The sequence below is a fragment of the Tetrao urogallus genome (assembly GCF_951394365.1).
Source record: "Tetrao urogallus genome assembly, chromosome: 1".
Classification (NCBI taxonomy): domain Eukaryota; kingdom Metazoa; phylum Chordata; class Aves; order Galliformes; family Phasianidae; genus Tetrao; species Tetrao urogallus.
Window position 1 is genome coordinate 126,802,837 of NC_136813.1, and position 17,812 is coordinate 126,820,648.

The 17,812-nt window shown below is 45.1% G+C and overlaps 1 protein-coding gene across 1 annotated transcript in view; it reads left to right on the plus strand.

Moving 5' to 3' along the window:
- Positions 1-17,812, plus strand: part of ITPR2 (inositol 1,4,5-trisphosphate receptor type 2) — a gene marked incomplete at both ends in the record, with an annotated part of 260,856 nt that overhangs the window by 241,534 nt on the left and 1,510 nt on the right. The gene's annotated exons all lie outside the window — the stretch shown is intronic.

Consider the following 17,812-nt stretch of genomic DNA (forward strand, 5'->3'; position numbering starts at 1 on the left):
TAGTTTTCCAAGTCCCCAAATTCACTTGTATTTCTATCCCAGGCAAGGTTTGTTTCAAGGCATTTCTAATAGCTTGCAGTCTTTAAGTCTCTAACTTCAAAAGTCCTTAGGGCTGAGACATTTTTCTTTCTTCCTCTGGACCACAGACATAGGCTGCAAGCTCCTGGGATTTTGGTTTTCCCAGCAGCTCTGTATTTGCTTCAGCACTTAGCACTGAGCAGTGGCTGAAGTAATCAGTAGCTATGGAATGGATTGTGAAACAACACGTAGTTTAAACTCTTCTGGATTTTCAGTCAGTGACTGTGTGGGGATGCTGTGGGAAGAAAAGCACTTCAAATCTTTTGGTGCTGCCCATTCTTCTGGCACAGTATCTTATATCAGTCCTTGTGTGAAACACTAATGAATGTTAAATCAAGGCGGTAGGTTTTATTATCTGTTGGCTATCCAGTCTTCTTTTTTGAAGTCAGACATGATTATTCCATATCCAAGAAGACAGAAATTTTGAAAAGCTGGATACGTGACTTGTATTTGCACCAAGAAACTGCATGAATTATACCCCTATTCAATTTTCATTCCTGAAGAAAAACTTCTTATCTTACTCATTTGACCAGAAATTCCATCCCTTGCAAACTCATAAGATGCACATAACTTGTATTGCATCAATACAGCAGCATTTGAATGTTCCTTGTGTTCATTTGTCAGAGGAGAGACAGTTTAATGTAATAACTGGAACAGTGAAGGTTAATATCCAAATTTTTTGATTCTCTTTTCAGCGATGCAATTTATACATTAAGATTTCTATTTGCAGTTTTGGTAGCAGCAGATAGATAAATGGAGGCAAAAATGTTGTTGATTAATTACTGCATTTTTTGCAGCAGCTCAGAGGGAGAAATGAATTAGCCTATGGTTTATTTCTCCGTTCATTTGCAAAAATAAAAAGCTATGGGCATGGTAATTGAATTAATGATTTCACCCATTGGAAGAATGACTGACTATAGCAAACGAAGCCCTGAAAGTTTTGTTCTCGCATGCGCTGTCCACAGTTCTTAGCAAGTTTCATAATGGATTTTATCAGCATTAGTGCTACCTGTCATAACTACATAATTACAACATCTAATTATATTATTACTTATTTACTCTAATTATGTAATTGGATGTAATTGGTGCAATTACATAACTCCCCAAACAGCTGAAAACTGCTCTAAAACCAGCCTGTGTTCGTAAGAGTAAAGGATTCTGTGATGCATTTGGCCAGGTCCCTAAAGCAAGGCAATCTTCAGTAGGAAATGAATGGTTCTGTCCTCTTGCCGTGGAGATCATTGGGACATTGAGCCCTTTACACTGTGATAGCATCTAAAAAGTATTATTTAACATTTTGTTTCATCTGTGTAAACATAGGTAAATATATCATCCCTGGGTGGCAAATTCATAATCTTAAGCATCTTTTCAGGCTGCTCTTCAGGATACCTTGTATTCCCACTGAAATCCGTGTCAAAATTCCCATCAGTGTTATAAGCATTAAGCAGAAGAGACAGCTTGAGTCTGAAATTCTGATTGATGAGTTTCTTTACTTATTCAGTTTTCTTTAAAGGCACTTTTTTGCTTTTTCATTGGTAATGTGACAAAATATTTTTGCTACTTCATTCTAAACATTGAGAAGGCGTCAGCTTAGTCTCACTAACATTATTAAATAAAATAAGTATTTGGCAAAATGTCTTGGCAATTTCCGTGTCACAAGGAAACAATTCTAGTTCTTTGGGTGGTGTTTGCTGTGATTTTTTTTAAGTGCTGAAGTTTGAAAATCGAGATGAACTTAATTCTCCCATGAGCTGGTGCTGCTGTATCTTTTCTTCCTCCCTCCAGTCTCATGCTTTTGCCTTCTTTTTCTGTTAGATATCCAGAAGTGGTTATTAAATTCAAAAGCAGCACTGGGAATAATGCCAAGTGAGCCATCAAGGAGCCTCATGATAGCTGTCATTCTGCCTTCACTGTGTGCCATTTTCTGTTGGTTTCCTGCCCTCTGCTGCCTTGATGCTGTCCAGGCTCAGATCTTGGCTGCAGTCACTGTGAGGTCCTGGCCAAAGTAAGCCTCTGAGGCTCATGGCAACTGTGACCCGGGTGGAGCTGTCGGGTATCACAGAGAAATCTCAGCCTTTGGCATCATGAGGCCATGAGCCTCACGTCCAGCATATTCAGTGGCCATCCCCAGGCAAATCAGGGATCTCCAGCTCTGGAGGAGGCAGGTGTAAAGGGAAAGAAGCAGGTGACGTGAAGGCAATGAAAAAGCACAAAGGAAGGAGGAGAGTATCCTGACAGTGGGCCAGCAAGCAGAAGCAGAGTTTGTAGAACAAGCTGTTCTTTTCTGCTGTCAGTGTTTTTCAAAGAATGTAATAAAATAATATGTACTAAAAGGGCTGTTGACCTCAGGTCTTAAAATATAACTTCTTTGTAGAAGAAAAAAAAATGTTCTGGCATCCAGGATTTTTTCTATTCTGCTATCCTTTGTTTTTTGAATTTTGGAAGCAAGAATTTTCTCTGCTAATTTTTCTCTCTGGTCTGTAGACACTCAACCATTCTGTGACACTCTTATTACAGCCAAAGATTGCTGCTCAGGTGGTCTAAGAATGGCCTGAACCATAGAAATGTCAATGCAGGGTTGCATTAATACAGCAGAAGGGACACTCTGGTTGACAAGAACGTGCATAGGGTGTTTCTCACTTGCACTCTGGTGATTTGTGCTAGACGGTTTGCGAAGTTTCCTCATCCAGATGTCCAACAGACCCTTCTGTTGCAATTTACCAGAACAATAGCAGAGGGGACAGAATCATAGAATCATAGAATTTGTGAATGACTTGGGTCAGAAGGGACCTCAAGGATCATGGTGTTCAAACCCCCCTGCCAGAGACAGGGCCACCAACCTCCAGATCTGGTTCTAGGCCAGGCTGCCCAGGGTCTCATCCAACCTGCCCTTGAACACCTCCAGGGATGGGGCATCCACAGCCTCTCTGGCAGGACAAGCAATATGTTTGCTTACACACTGCAGTGCTTCTGCAGTTTACAGCCCTGTGTCCCAATGTATCAATGGCTATTTAAGACACGCCACTCTGAAGTGCACGTGTTGAGCAGAGGACACACCACTGATTCTACTGCTTCTCTGCAGATAGGAAAATAGTCAGCAGGGAGAAAGGGCACACAGCTGATAGGGGTGACCCTGTCAACTGCTACAGCTAAATCTGCCAGGGGCTGTGAGCTGTGGTTCTTAAACTGGCTCGCTATAAATAAACTTGTATTTTTAAGGTTTCTTCATTATCATAAATTCTAGTTCAACACTAAGTTTCTGATCTGGCAACTCACAGACTTCAAAATGCTCATAGAGTTATGCATCCAAATGTTCCACTGGAGTGGGGCATAGACTTTATAACTTTCAGGAAGCTAATAATGCTCCCATTGTTAGAACTGATTTATTTTGCTGCTAAAAACTGGCCTTCCTCCAGAAAGGAGCAGATGTTATCAAAGCAAAGCTTGCAAGGATGAGATGTATGTACATAGCATTAAGCTATGCAACTTTTCCTTAATTACTTTTAAAAGACTGATACAATGCATGTCACATTATGAGTAATTACTTGCTGTGGCAGTTAGACCAATAGCATAAAAGCTAGATGCTAAATAAGATCTGAGGTCTCACTGACAGGCTAATTTCCTAGGAAATACAATGTCGCTTTTGTCTGTAGTTGTGTTTCCATAAAAGAAGCAATTAAAAAAATATGCCTAAATAGATGATTTACTGCTCCCATTTTTGTTATGCTCAATATAGGGGAGAGGAGGACTGAGCAGTCAGCTCTCTGTGTCCTTCCACATGGAAGCAGGCCTCCTAGCATTCAAACTAGGTGCACCAAGTCCCAGAAACAGTCATTTTTGTGCATCAAGGCCTACCTAAAATTGACAGAGGATCTCAGAGCTGTTAAGGGGTGATAAGGAATCACTGAACAAAGCTGGAAATATACTTAATACAGGTTCAAGCACTGCTTTTGACCCATTCCCTCATATACAGGAGCATGACTCAGTTTTACCTTTATGGAACATGCTGGGGTGTTGTTGCTCTTCTTTCTGCTAAGTATTGCATTATTTTTCTATTGTTGCTTTTCCTATTGCTCAAAATTAACGTTCATTTCTTTAGGTAATCCATTACTGTTTTCCTTCTCCATATAATTTTGCCTCTATGTTATTATCTCACGAGAGTGCTGAACACCTCCCTCTCCACTTCATAAAATAAGCAATTACAGTAACGTGCCTAATTAGCTGATTTCCTTCCCATTTGTGTGTTTCTCAGAGCGTGAAGAGTTAGTATCACATGAGGACTTTGCATCTCTGCATGAAGCTCCTGTTCTACAAGAGAGCGGAGCGTCTTCTCTTTCACTTCAAGGGCTGTGCCTCTTTCAGATATGGGCTCTTTCTGGTCCACCATAAATAATTTGGTTGGCCTTCTTAGCTAGGTGATGTGTGAGGTGCGGGGAAATAAAAGGAAAGGTGAGCTTCATTTGGGACCTCGTTTAAAAGCTTGAGGCTTTAATGGATTACGCTTATATGCATTCTTTCAAAGGCAAGAAAAATTATTTCTACTGTTGCTGTTTGAACAGGAAACCACGGATCTGATCTTGATCCGTGATTCCTTACAAATGATATCATTAGCTGGAGTAAGAGAAAGACCAGCACCAACCACAGATGCTACAGCACGGGCAGTTTTGGTGCGTGCAGTGAGGGCATGGAGATAAGCTTCATCCCTCCAGCTGACTCACTGAGGGGACAGCCACACAACTGTGCAGTGCTATTGTCCCTGCTGCATTGCTGCTCAGCCCTACGCTGTAAACTCCTGAAGGGACAGGTCCCAACACCAGCACAATCCTGTTGGTTTTGGTGTTTTTTTTCTCCCTCTCCTTTGAAATTACTTTTGAATAAAAAGCTGTAATGCAATTGAAAGCTACAGGGTGAAACCTAAAACTCTTCAAGAGTATATTCATCCTGAGATTTGTTTTTTTCCCCTGAGGTCTGGGAGCAGTGAGTTGATAATACCTAGCACCGCTCTTTTTGGATCTTGTGGTGTTGTAGCTCTGCTTAGTTTCCTCTGCATTTGAAGGATTTGTCTGCTGAACAATATTTAGGCTTTGAGGACTGATGTTGCTATAAAGTTGTGTTCTGCCTTGATAGTACAGTGTAGTCACAGTCTCCTTGTCCTTTTTCCAACTCCAGTTCATTCAATTTGTTAATTAAAATAAATGAGCTGAGTTGGATTCCTGTTTCTTTGTTTGCTGCTGGCCTTAAAATCTCAAGGAGGGGTCTGGACACGAGGCAGTTTTCCTTGAAACTTGCACATCCCCACGAACATCTAGGGGAGGTGATCCAGCTGGAGCACCCTGGAGCTGAGCAGCACTGCTGGCAGGACACAGGCTGCGGTTCCCTGCTGGAATCCACTCCCGCCTCGACCTGCCAGAGGCTGGAGCTGTTAACTTTCCAGGCAGCTTGCAAAAACCACCTTTTATCCCTTTGTTAAGAAGCATGTGGCTGAGATGGATCTGTGTGTGGGCAGACCTTTATTCTGTGATTTCAAATGATGGAAAGGCTGTCCAAGGCTTTGGATAGGCACCTACTTGTGCTTGAAAGCCTGGCAGAAGCAGCGGCTCAGTTCTCCCAGGAATGGAAGTACATGGCTTTGCCCAGTGAGACCTGAACCTTAACTGGAGTTGTAGATACTAAGTTCATTCCCAAAGGGACAATGTCACATTCAGATCCCAAAGCATATAAACTGAATTCGTTTGATTTTGCACTCTAGGAGAAGCAACAAACACAGGAAGTCTTCAGCGTTACTTGAGAATATTATTGCAACATTTGAAAACGATTATTGTTCTTTGTATTACAGCATTACTAAGCTTCTGGCTTCTTGAATGAGGAAGACGCTCCAAAATTGTCCACAGCTAAGACAGATAGCTGCAGATGCTGAGGAAAAGAAGGACTGTGGGTTTCCCAAAGACAGAAAAGCAATTAGTAAAAGAACAGGGAGATGAGTCTGAGGCAGTTGACTTATGAAGGACATCATTTGAAAGTTAAACTGAAGTCACTGGGATGACATTCTGCAAAAAGTAAAACGGGAAAGATGTAATAGTTCTGCTTCTGAGTTCTGAGTTCTCACAGTTGAGAGACAGTGAGAGCTGCGAGGACTGCATGCACCAGTAGCATTTTACAAGATGTCATGGACATGATGAAGTTGCTTGTTTTCTGTATCTGTTGTGGGAAGAAAAATGTGCAGGTGTGTATTGCTCCGTGTGGATAAGTTTCTGAATTTGTATAACTTTGGTTTCATTGTGCCACTTATCTTTTGGGATCTGTTTTTTGAGATTTGTGCCAGGATTTTCAAGTCTTTTTCCTAGAATCTTCTCTCTTTTTAGTTCTGGGATTGCGTGTATGATAAAAAGCAAAGATTGCATCATCTTTAATAAAAGAGAAGATATATAGCCTAACGGAATCAGATTAGTTATAGAGAAAGAAATCAATCAGGTTGGCAAATTGTATCTGTGGGACAATGTGCAAAATGTTTGTTTCATACAGTATTTATTGAACAAATTTATTGAGAAGATGGTTAAAAGTGCTATACAGAAGAAAAAAAAAAAAGCAAACCAGGAACCATTTTGTTCAATTTAAATGACATTGATGTATTTTTTACATCATGAAATCTTGCAATATTACCAACAACAATCCCTGATAAAGTACTTTACACAATTGCCTCACAGGGCATTTTGAGATAAAAGTGCGTATCGGAGATTGTAAATTGCCTGCATCCAATTTATATATAATGGAACCCACTACAGCCATCCTACAAAATTCAATAGATCAGGAATCACATTACAGTTCTTTGGGTTTGGGGTAGTAGTAGCCTTAAAGAGTCTCCAAAACAAACAGGCGAGCTTAAATCATGTTTAATGAACACTGTGTATTTTATACACATGTGATTAAAATGTTTTGTCTCTGTTTTTCATTTTGCCGGGTGCTGCTGAAGGAAAATTGTAACTCTGGGGTTGTGAAACTGATCATCTGCTTGTTCTCAACAGAAACTGCATTTTAATTGAACAGAACAAACCATATTTAAATGCTGGGCTGAAAAAAAATAAAAATAAAAAGGAAAAAAAGAAACAAACCAGGAAAAAGCAGATCTGCACAGAGAATCTGTTTCAATATTTTCCTAGCAATGCGAACAAGAGAGCTAAATGAAAATGTAGTGCAGGCAGCTAGAGGTTCACATTGTCGCAAGACATTTTTTCCTTTATCGATCTATGCCTGCAGCCTCTGAAAACAGTGTGCAGTAGCCATCAGCCTGAGTGAGCAGACATCCCACTTTGCGGGCCCAGTTTTACTGTTTTCCACCTCTTCCCCTAGTGGCTCTGGGAACAAAAGTGCTCTGTGCTTCCCAATGGGGTTTGTGGGGCCAGGTAGGGTGCAGCCATGGCCAGAGCCTCTAAGAGGCCTCTTGATGCGTGCTTAGGTGAGGAGATGGGCTCAGAGAGCAGAGGAATGTGGAAGCAGTCGAACACAGCGAGTGGTCTGCAGACAGCTTGGAGAGCTTGTTGGTGATGCTCAGGCCCATATGGCTGAAAGGCAGCTGTGGCCCCGTGGTGTTTTGTCAGGAGACACTTCAAAGAGAAACCTGGAGCTCTTTCTTCTCTGACTGATGCTCGACTGTGTGCATTTATACAAACGCATGGTATATGAGCGGTCACATCCTTGTTTAAAAGGACATTTGTTCCCTATTGCCCATTAGGGACAGGTAGTAATTCTAATTAATTTTTAAAGAAAATGTATTGTAAGTTGTCCTTTCATACTGCACCATGTGCAGAATACATCAGAGCCAGAATGGACCCAAAGCAGACCGTTCAGATCAGGATTCAGGGAGTATCCTAAACCAGAACAATTGCACCACGATCGGTGAAGCTATGCCTGTGTGAAGCTGAGAACAAGGTCAAGTCCTGAGCCTCTGAAAAATGAGTCTCCAGCTGAGTCTTTGTATTTCCCAAAGATTCTGTTACGCCAAATTGAAGCTAAAGCTAGAAAATGGACAGTACTTGCAAAAAGCAAGGTGATAGGGCCAGAGAACTAAATCTAAATGTCAAAAAATGCATACATTTCAACAAGCACACTCCTGAATCCCATGCTATAAAAGATATGAGGTAAAAGGTCATGGCTGGGAGATTAACAAGGGGGTTAGACCCTGATTCACTGTATCAAACCAGCTCTTCCATTGCCAGAAACAGGTCAAAGTGTATGCTGTCCTCATCAGCTGAACAGCAGGTATGTATCTAAGGAGCAGACAACCAGCCTGTCCCTCGCAGTTATGTGGTACTGTAGGGTATGTTTACCCTGCAGTGGTATTAGGGGCATGGGCTTGTGTGTGGATTTAGTGTCTGGAGTCAGTGCCCGGGGTGCTCCCTCCAACATGCCTTGCAAAAGGAAATCAATACTAAAAGAGGATCAGAAGAATGGAGACTTCAGTGAAATAGACTTCAGGCTGGCTGATGGTGCGTGGGTAGGAATGACCTGGGGCTGCATAAGCACCTGAATTCTGTTCGCTGTAAGTGCACTCAACAGAACTATCGTTGGAAGACACAGCCATTCAGCTACACATGAACCAGCACAACAAACAAGCAGTGAATTTGCTGAAACGATGCTGGGAGCAGTTAGGGAATGAGAGGGAGAGTGAAGCTGGGGCTGGAGGCACGTTGGCAGCAGCGGTGGAGTTTGTGGGCAGCTCAGGCCCTCTCCTGTCACTGGGTGCCCCATGCAGTGTGCCAGGCAAGGTGCCACCCAGCAGCAGGGTGCCTCTGCAGCTCGACTGCAGCATTGCAGTGAGCTGTGGAGGAGATGGAGAGCAGCCAGGTGCCTCTGTGTGAGGATGGCCATACGGCCATTGCTTTTCGCTGTTCTTCTACAGAGACAGCTGGAACTAAAACAGAGCCTCTCATGCTGCCATTAAAAGGTTCTTTTTTTAAGGACATGTGCACTTAATGTCAGAATATTGAAACCATATCCACGTGAATAAAGTTAGCAAGCCAGTGATTCATTGCTGTTTCAAATCTCTATCTAGCCACAGTAAATTTCTGCTCAGTAGTGACAGTCTGTGTCCACATGCAAGCTATGATTTACAGCTCTGTGTTTTGTATCAACAACATCTGTTTAACAAAAGGAAAAAAAAGCCAAGAACATTTATTTTCTAATCTCTGTACCAGATGTTGTTTCTTTATGCACAAGATCCAGGGATTATATCAGAAATAACTTAATTATTTTAAATGAATAATCTGAAGTGTTCTTCCTAAAGCTTGTCCCGTAACCATTAACAACATGAAAACATAGGAATGTGGAAAAGTAAATTCATATTTTGCACAAATCTATAATTATATCTATTTTAAGGGCACAAATATAAAGTACGAAATCTTAGCTTGTGATGGTAGTGCTGGGATTCCTGAGGATTTGCAGAGGAGAATATCAATTCTCAGAGTTACAATAGAGATAAGGTGGCAGAGAATGACTGAGGCAGCATCAGAAAGCAACAGCTGAGAAATGGACAGTTGCCACGGGCAAAGGAAAGCATGGGAAGGCAGCGAAGCTTCAGAGAGTGGTGCTGGGCTGAGGTAGAAGCTGAGGCCCTCCTCCCTTAAGGCAGGAAAATAGTCACTGTGCATATCACAGCATGAGACTGCAGAATAAGTCAAGCTGGGAGCCACCTCCAGAGACCCCCCCAGTTCAATCCCTGCTCAGAGCAAGTCCAGATGAAGCAGATCGCTCAGAGCCGTGTCCGTTTGCATGGTGATCCAGCACCTACCTAAACCAAAGGCCTTTCACTTGCTCCAGTTTGTCATTGTCTGTCAGACATGGTGCTCCAGATACAGCCTTACGCGTGCCAGAGGGAGGACAAGAATTGCTTCCCTCTGTGTGCTGGCTGCACTCTGGCTAATGCAGCCTGGGGTGCGCTTTGCCTTTTTCACACTAAGAGCACACTGTTGCTTCTTGTGCTTAGCACTTACCTATGGGCTTGCCCACAGAAGTGGTGCTAGATCCCAGTCAAACTTATGGGCTGAACTGTGAAAACATATTTTTGTGATTGTTTTCATCTCTTGGAGCTAAATGGCAGACCTGTGTGTTCTCCGAGCAGGAACTGTGGGCGGCTCTTCCCTGGAAAAGCAAGGTCCTCCTTTAGACTCTCAAGCTAAGTGCCAAAACCGCCACACACAGCACTAGAGGTTTTGAGATTGATTATCATTCCTCCCCACAGCTTTTTGGGGGATTTCACGAACTGGAACACCAATAATGAAGTGCTGCAAGATATTCATGAGTGACTGGCCTACATATCAGAGCTCACGGTTATGCAGAATTAAGGTGATAGATTCTGTTGCAGCCCTCAAAAACATTTAGTCAAATTAAAATGAAACTAAATGCACCAATGGTGCTGCTAAAGCAGACTGTGAGGCTATGTTACATTTTCAACCTTCTTTTAGTGGGAAACAGATTTCTGTATTTTCCAATGCACTGTGGAAGTTGTAGAATATATCAATCAAGTATAGGCCCAGTCAGATATATTAATTTTCTCGTTGCATAAAGATTTATCCGTAATTGCCAAGGTTTATTTTTATTTTCCTTGAATTACTGTTGCGGTTGCATATGGCTGCATAACAATTCCTAATTTCCCGCCCTATATTCTTGTGCAGCACAGATTGCTTATCTAATACAGTCTTAACATTAAAGTGTCAAACAGGATTTGCAGAAAGCTATTTGGATTTGTAGTTTGGGATGAACGTTTATCAAATTGTGGATTAGCTGAATCATGCACTGAACCAAATTATTATTGTCTGTGATTAAATCACAAAGTGGTTATTGCCCCATGTCATCTAAAGCACAAGATAGTTTAAATCTTCAAAATCCCTTTTTTAAGGTGGCTATAGGAGCTACATCGATGCAGACTTTTATGACCAGACTGCATCCCCAGGCAGAAAAAAAAACAGCTTTCAGAAGGTAGCTTGGACCGATCGCTCTCTGCTTACATGGGCAGCTAATCTAGGAAAGAAATGGATGGACTTATTTACACCTCAGACATGCAGAATCATTTTTTAGTAAATAGACCTCTCTGTACCTGGAGCTAGAGTATTTTTTCAAGGTGCTGGCTCAGGAAAGAGGAGTGAATGGCCCTGCTGGTTCTTGTACCTGAAAGGACATGAGCAATAACATCTGCAGTTTATTAGTATTCACATGGAAACATAAGTCTTAGGGCACAACGGAGTCAGAGGGGCTGAGTGGTGGCACTCACTGGACATGGAGGCTACTGAGTGATGAGCAGTGGCTGCCTTGGATGTCCCCAAATTGGGCCTTACCACCCCCATACGCACTTCTCGTCTCTCTAAAGCTGTAGGAGGCTTTTCCAGGCTGCCATCACAGTTCCTATCCAGCACACGCCAGCACTGAGTCACCAAGGAGTGAGTGGCTTGTGCCGGACATGGGAGTGGTGGGCTGGGGAAGGCGGGGGCAGCTGGGAGGTCACCAAGCAGTCATAGCTCCTCTCCTTTTTGAGTAGGTGGGAGGGAAGTCCCCGAACTGCTTGTTTTCATGTTGCAACAATGGGTCACGGGGTAGAAAGGGCTGAGCGTCGCCACACTGGGCAGTGCCTGCTAAGGAAATGAAAGCTCTGTATAGCTGGCAGCAGCGTGGCCTCTGACTGAGCCTGTGGGGATGGCACTGGCAAAACGTCTGCATTAGGCTGCCTTTGCTCTTCTACCTCATCCCCCTTGTCCTACTCTTTGACCTATTTTCTCTCATTGTTATCTAGTAATCTGTTTTTTAAAAGGCTCAGCCCAGCCTCTCCCGCTGGTTGCAGCTGATCCATCTCTCTGCTGCCTGTGAAACCGGCACCTCCTGAAGGAGCATCCCCTGCCAATTACTCTGAAGACATGGATTCAGCTCAGCGTGAGAGTTCAATTGAAGCCAGTTGGCCATGCCAACAGGACAGGGACGGCTCAGGAAAGACTTTTTACAAAGTACAGAAACTCCAAACAATTTTTTTCACTCTTTCCTCCCTCCAAGCTCAGACAGAGCTATCAGAGAAAAATGGGAAGGATTGACTGAAGGGAGTACTCAGCCCTCAGCTCTGCCCTGCCCTGGACAGCCTGCATGAAGAAGGGAGAAAGTCGCTTAGAGGCAAATGCGCACTCTCGTTCTGAGCATTCCTCTCTGAGCAGAAAGCTCTGAGGTTTCTCAGCAAATGCAAGGAGCAAATCCCCTAAGCCCTGCAACGTGCTATCTCTGCCAGCGTGTGCCCTGCCATCGGCACCTGGCACTGTGCACATTCAAGGGACCTCACAGGGAAGCGCGTGCCCTCCCGGGCCTCGCTGCTGCTGGGGTCCTGCCAGTGGGATTTGCTGCCAGGGAGGCAGGCGGGAGTGAGCATGCTGGATCACTGCATGAAATGTCTGCTCTGCTCGTGTGCAGTCTCTTTGGCCCTCAGCCTTTTGGCTAGCCCCACCTGCCCTTTTATTTTTTTCCGTCCAGCTGAGCTGGCAGAGAGAAGGCTGCGGCTCCCTTCTGTCCCTGCAGCCTTCCTGTCTGGCTGACTCTCTGCCCTAGACACAGACGTATGCTTAAATATGAATTCTGCGAGGCGCACATCATGCAGGAGGAGAGAGGCTGCAGCGAGTAGGTCCTGTGATCCGTAGGTGGGCTGCTGCGGTTGGGCTGAGGATAGCTGCTGTCTGATGCAAGAATGAAGTAACAGTAACAACACACCACACTCAGCCCCAGCTGTTTAGAAAGGTTTCTGTAAGTTTTAGCCATTCGTTTTGTGTCTGCTTTGTTTTAGAGTGCTGCATCCACATAGCTCAACCTCTGCGTGTTCATTTGTCGCTTGAGCTATGTCACCTTGCGCTAACCTGGTTGCTGCTTATAGGCTCTGCTGGCAGAGGTTTGCCTTGCTTCCTACCAACAGCCCGCTTCATTCATGTAGGTTGTTGGCTCAAAATGTCTGCCTAAACCCTGGGAATGCAGCTGGGTTTCTAAGAAGAATGGCTAAGGCATGGCAGATGACACACTCCCAGGTCCCATCCCCACAGCGGCCAGGGAAGCAGCACCTGCAGCATGGCCGAGGCACATTGCAGCTTTAACGTGTGTGAGCTGGTCAAGGTGAACCTTGGGCTGAGCCCATAAACGTTTTAAGTCCCAGAACAAATGTTTGGTGTTGTACAAACATGTTAACTACCTCAAGTTAATTGGCAAGCAATTACCTTGAAGTAAAAATAGCTTTCCTGCAGCTGAGCAGTCACAGAGTGCCTGTCCCCCCTTGAACACTTCCAGTTCACTAAAACATTCTGCAGAAGAACCTTTTCTGATTTGTCTTGTGGAACCTCACAGGTTTGTGATCGAAAGGTTTTGTCCCCAGAGGCAATTGCAAATTGCTTGAGGTACAGACTCAGCAAACAGGGCTGTGCAGCGGAGCTCATTTTCATGCTGCCCTTTAATATTATTAGAGTTTTGCAGTTCATAATACTTGGGGAGAAAAAAGATGGTATTGACTGGCAAATGCATGCCATTCAACAAGGGAATATAAATAGCACGTATGTTACAGTGGGACTATTGATGAAGGCCAGATAAATATTTTTAACTTAAAGACAGGTTGGCTGGCATTTTGTGTGACATAATCACACAGTTGGACTGGGTTTCTTTATGTGTGTGCTGTCAAGAACCAAGAAGCAAAGTCCTGCCAGTACCCATCATAGCACTTGGCACTACCAAATGAGAGCCTTGCAGTCAGCTGTTTGACCTGGTTATAAAAGTCAGTTGCTTCTTCTGATGAGATCTTCTACCCAAGCAATCCCATCAGCTTCTCTTAGAACTTGGCTTAAGCCCTTGCTTGATCCTCTACAACCTTCTGACAAAATAATGCCTGGATCCTCTGGGTCTGTTACGTAACCACAGCCAGGTTTCTTCCTTGGGACTGATTATCACAGCAGTGCTGGGAAGCAGAGCTGGGTACATGTGGATGTGAGAGTGACAGAGCTCTGTGACTCTGGGGTTGTGGTGGCCAAGATGTGCTGGCACATGGTGCAGAGCTGTCCCAGCCAAACAGCTGTGCGTTGCATGACAGCAGTGAGGTGCTGTGTGCCTTGTCCCTCTCCTCACCTACTTCTGGTCATCTCTCTCACCAGAAGGTTTAACCTTGTTCAGAGGAGGGGGCAGCAGCTGATGGTGGGAGCCTTGGGGCAGGCCGACTGCACTGCACTGGACTGCCCGGCAGCCACATGGGTGCGTGTTGTGTTGCTCCGGATGCGTCAGTGCAGTGGAGGGTCAACCTGCAAAGCCCTTCCCAGGCAGCTGGCAGTCTCTGCCTCACGTCCTGGAGAAGTGAGGGAGTGGCAGATGGAAAACAAAACTAGCAAAGTGCATTTCACAGTCCTGGCAGCAGTGCTCAGCAAACATGAGAACCGCAGTGATGGAGTCTCAGATTGCTTTCTCTCTGCAGCCTGGCGTTGGAAGCTTCAGAATTGCAGTGAGCCTTTCCAAGAGGTGCTCCCAGCCCTCAGTTGGCTCCTGTGGCAACATGTCCTTGAGGCGGGTACATCCAGGTGTGTCAAGCAAGAGAAGCTGTGATGGGTGCAGACAGCAGAGCTTTCCAGGAAATATTGGGATACAACTGCAGCTCTGTTCACTGTAGCTCCTTTGAATTCACTTTCTGTGACTATAATGGCAAACATTTTGCAAGCAAAAAAAGAAAAAAAAAAAAAAGCATTGAGCCAGAGAAGTGCTGTGCACAAACTAAGCTTAGTATAGATGACTACACCTGTGCTTAGCACTAGGCACGTGATAAATGCTCTGCTAGATCCTAGCCAAAATAAATTTAAAATAAATAGCAGAGCGTGCTTGTGGAAAATGAATGCAGGTCTTGTAAGCGTACCTGGTTGCAGCCGAAATTGGAGCCTACAGCTGCATGTGTCTGTGGGGATATCCAGCAGGGAGGGGGCACGTGATCTCCACCAGCAGAGCTGGTGAAAACAGGTTTTGATTTGAATGAGTTATGACCCATTGAAAATGGCATCATGCGTAACCACAGTAAATTGTCATAATGAGATCACGAGGCTCGAAGAAGTGGGCAGAGAGGAAAGGCTTCATTCCGCCAGTGCGCACGGCTGACTGAACTGTGGGCTGCAGAACACAGCAAAGGGCACACCGGCTCCTTCCCTGGGCATCCTGTCATTGCAGTGACAGCACCCGAGGTTGCACAGTAGGACAGAAACTCATTAGAAGTGTTGAGTTAAAAAGAAGGAAACAACCCAGCACTCTTGTGACTTTGCATTTAGTCTTGTACAGGGTAGCAGGGGATAGGGCTAACCCAAGTAATGGAAAAATATAAACACCATATGTGCTTCCAGTCTCATGGCAGCTTTCTGAGTTAGCTTGGTGGTTTCAAAACATGTTCCTGTCAGAGGGCCTGATGGTCAGGGCAGAGCATGACATAACTGAAAGTAGTCATCTCCCTCTGGAAGCACAATAAAATTGTATTCACGGGCTCGTAAACTCATAGACACAAGCCAGCCCATGTGGATCTGCTCACATAAGGCCGCCACTGGATGCTCAGCTACAAATAATGCAGAACCAGCTCTGACTTCTGTATTTTTGTCTGCAAACAAAGAAGCTGGAAGGCAAACTCTGAGACAGCAGTATGGGTGATGCACCTGAGACTGTACCAGGTACTAAGTCCAGACAACATAAGTAGCACAGCTGTTGTCTTGTAGGTGGAATTCCAGAAAGTACTCCTGTTTTCGGGAGCTGGAGGGAAATGGTAATGTTTGTTCAGAGCCATCCATCATAGAATCATAGAAGCATTAAGGTTGGAAAAGACCTTTAGGATCATGAAGTCCGGTCATCAACCCACCACTACCACACCCACTAAACTAAACCACATCTCTCCGTGCCACATCTCGTGCCACATTTCTTGAACGCCTCGAGGGATGGTGACTCCACCATCTCCTTGGGCAGCCTGTTCCAATCCTTGACCATCCTTTCTGAGAAGAAATTTTTCCAAATATCCAACCTGAACCTTCCCTGGTGCAGCTTGAGGCCTTCCCCTCTAGTGCTATCACAAGTTATGCAGGAGAAGAGGCTGATCCCCATGTTGCACTGTCTCCTTGCAGAGAGTTATAGGGAGCAATAAGGTCACCCCTCAGCCTCCTCCAGACTCGACAATCCCAGCTCCCAAACCTCTCCTGACATAACTTGAAGCCATTATCTCTCATCCTATCATGAGTCACCTGGGAGAAGAGACCAACCCCCATGTTACCGCAGCCTCCCTTCAGAGGGTGTACAGAGTGAAAGGTCTCCCCTGAGCCTCCAGACTCAACAATCCCAGCTCTCTCAGCCTCTCCCCATAAGATTTGTGCTCCAGACCCCTCACCAGCTTCATTGCCCTTCTCTGGACATGCTTCAGGTCCTCTATGTCTTGTAGGGAGCAGCCCAAAATCGAATGTGGAAATCAAGATGCAGCTTCACCAGTGCCAAGTACAGAGGGAAAATCACTTCCCTAATCCTGCAAACTGCACTATTTCTGATATAAGCCAGGATGCCATTGGCCTTTTTGTCCACTTGGGCACACTGCTGACTCTTGGTCAGCCAGTGGTCAACTAACACCCTCAGATCCTTTTCCTCTGTGCAGCTTTCCAGCCACTCTGCCCCAAGCCTGCAGGGATGCATGAGGTTGTTGTGACTGAAGTGTAGGACCTTGCACTTGGTCTTCTTGAAGCTCATGCAGTTGGCCTCAGCCCATCAGTCCAGCTTATCCAGATCCCTCTGTAGGGCCTTGCTACCCTCAAGCATATCAACACTTCCTCCAAACTCGGTGTCATCTGAAAACTTACTGGAAGTGCACTCAGTCATGCAGGGGACTGGAAGAAACACGCTCCAACTCACGCTGTTTCTGTTTTAAAGTTATCAAGGGCACATGTCTGTGGAGGCCTGTTGCAAAACACCGTATGTATGATTAACCACATCCTCCAACTCCCCCAGGGTGGAAGGCAGAGGTGTGTTGATGTCATGCATCGCTGGATGCAGGACCTACTTCCTTTGTCTCATTAGGGCAAATCGCATTGCTTGCCACATGGTTGGCACTCCTCCCAGTCTCGCACCCTCCGGCCTGTTATAGGTTACACACAAATATCTGTGCCTCTGGGTAAGGGAGGAGATTGAGCCTCATGCTGCCGCACCACATTCCCAATTTGTATCAGCTATCTGCAGCCAGATTCATAGCCTGAGAACATGAATATCCTCGCAGTGCCCAGTCCTTCACCAGTCAGCCCTTCGCCGTGGGGTTATGCTGAGATACGCAGTCTGAAAGCATGCTGAAGCCCAAGCCATTCCTGGGATCCCAAATCTTCCACTGTGGGCAGCTGAACTGGCCCCGAGATCATTACTACTGCAGCAGGCATGCTGCAGGCCAGCCTGGCAAGGGCTGTGGCTTGCCTTGTCTACCTGTCGATTTGCTGGTACTCCTTCAGGGACAGTGAAACAGGCAGGGGCCTGACAGCTGAGGGGACAGCAGGGAGTGTGTCCCTGTGAGTGCTTCAAAGCAAAGCCTAGGAGCATGCGAGGTCTCAGAGAGGCCTCCTTTGTGTGTCTCTTCATACCAGGGCTGCAGATGGGACAGGAGCAGCTGTGGGAAAGCAGGATTTTTCACTTGATGCTTTCTGCATAGACAGAGAAAGGCCTGTGTAAAATGTCTGCTCCATGCAATGACTGCAAAGCT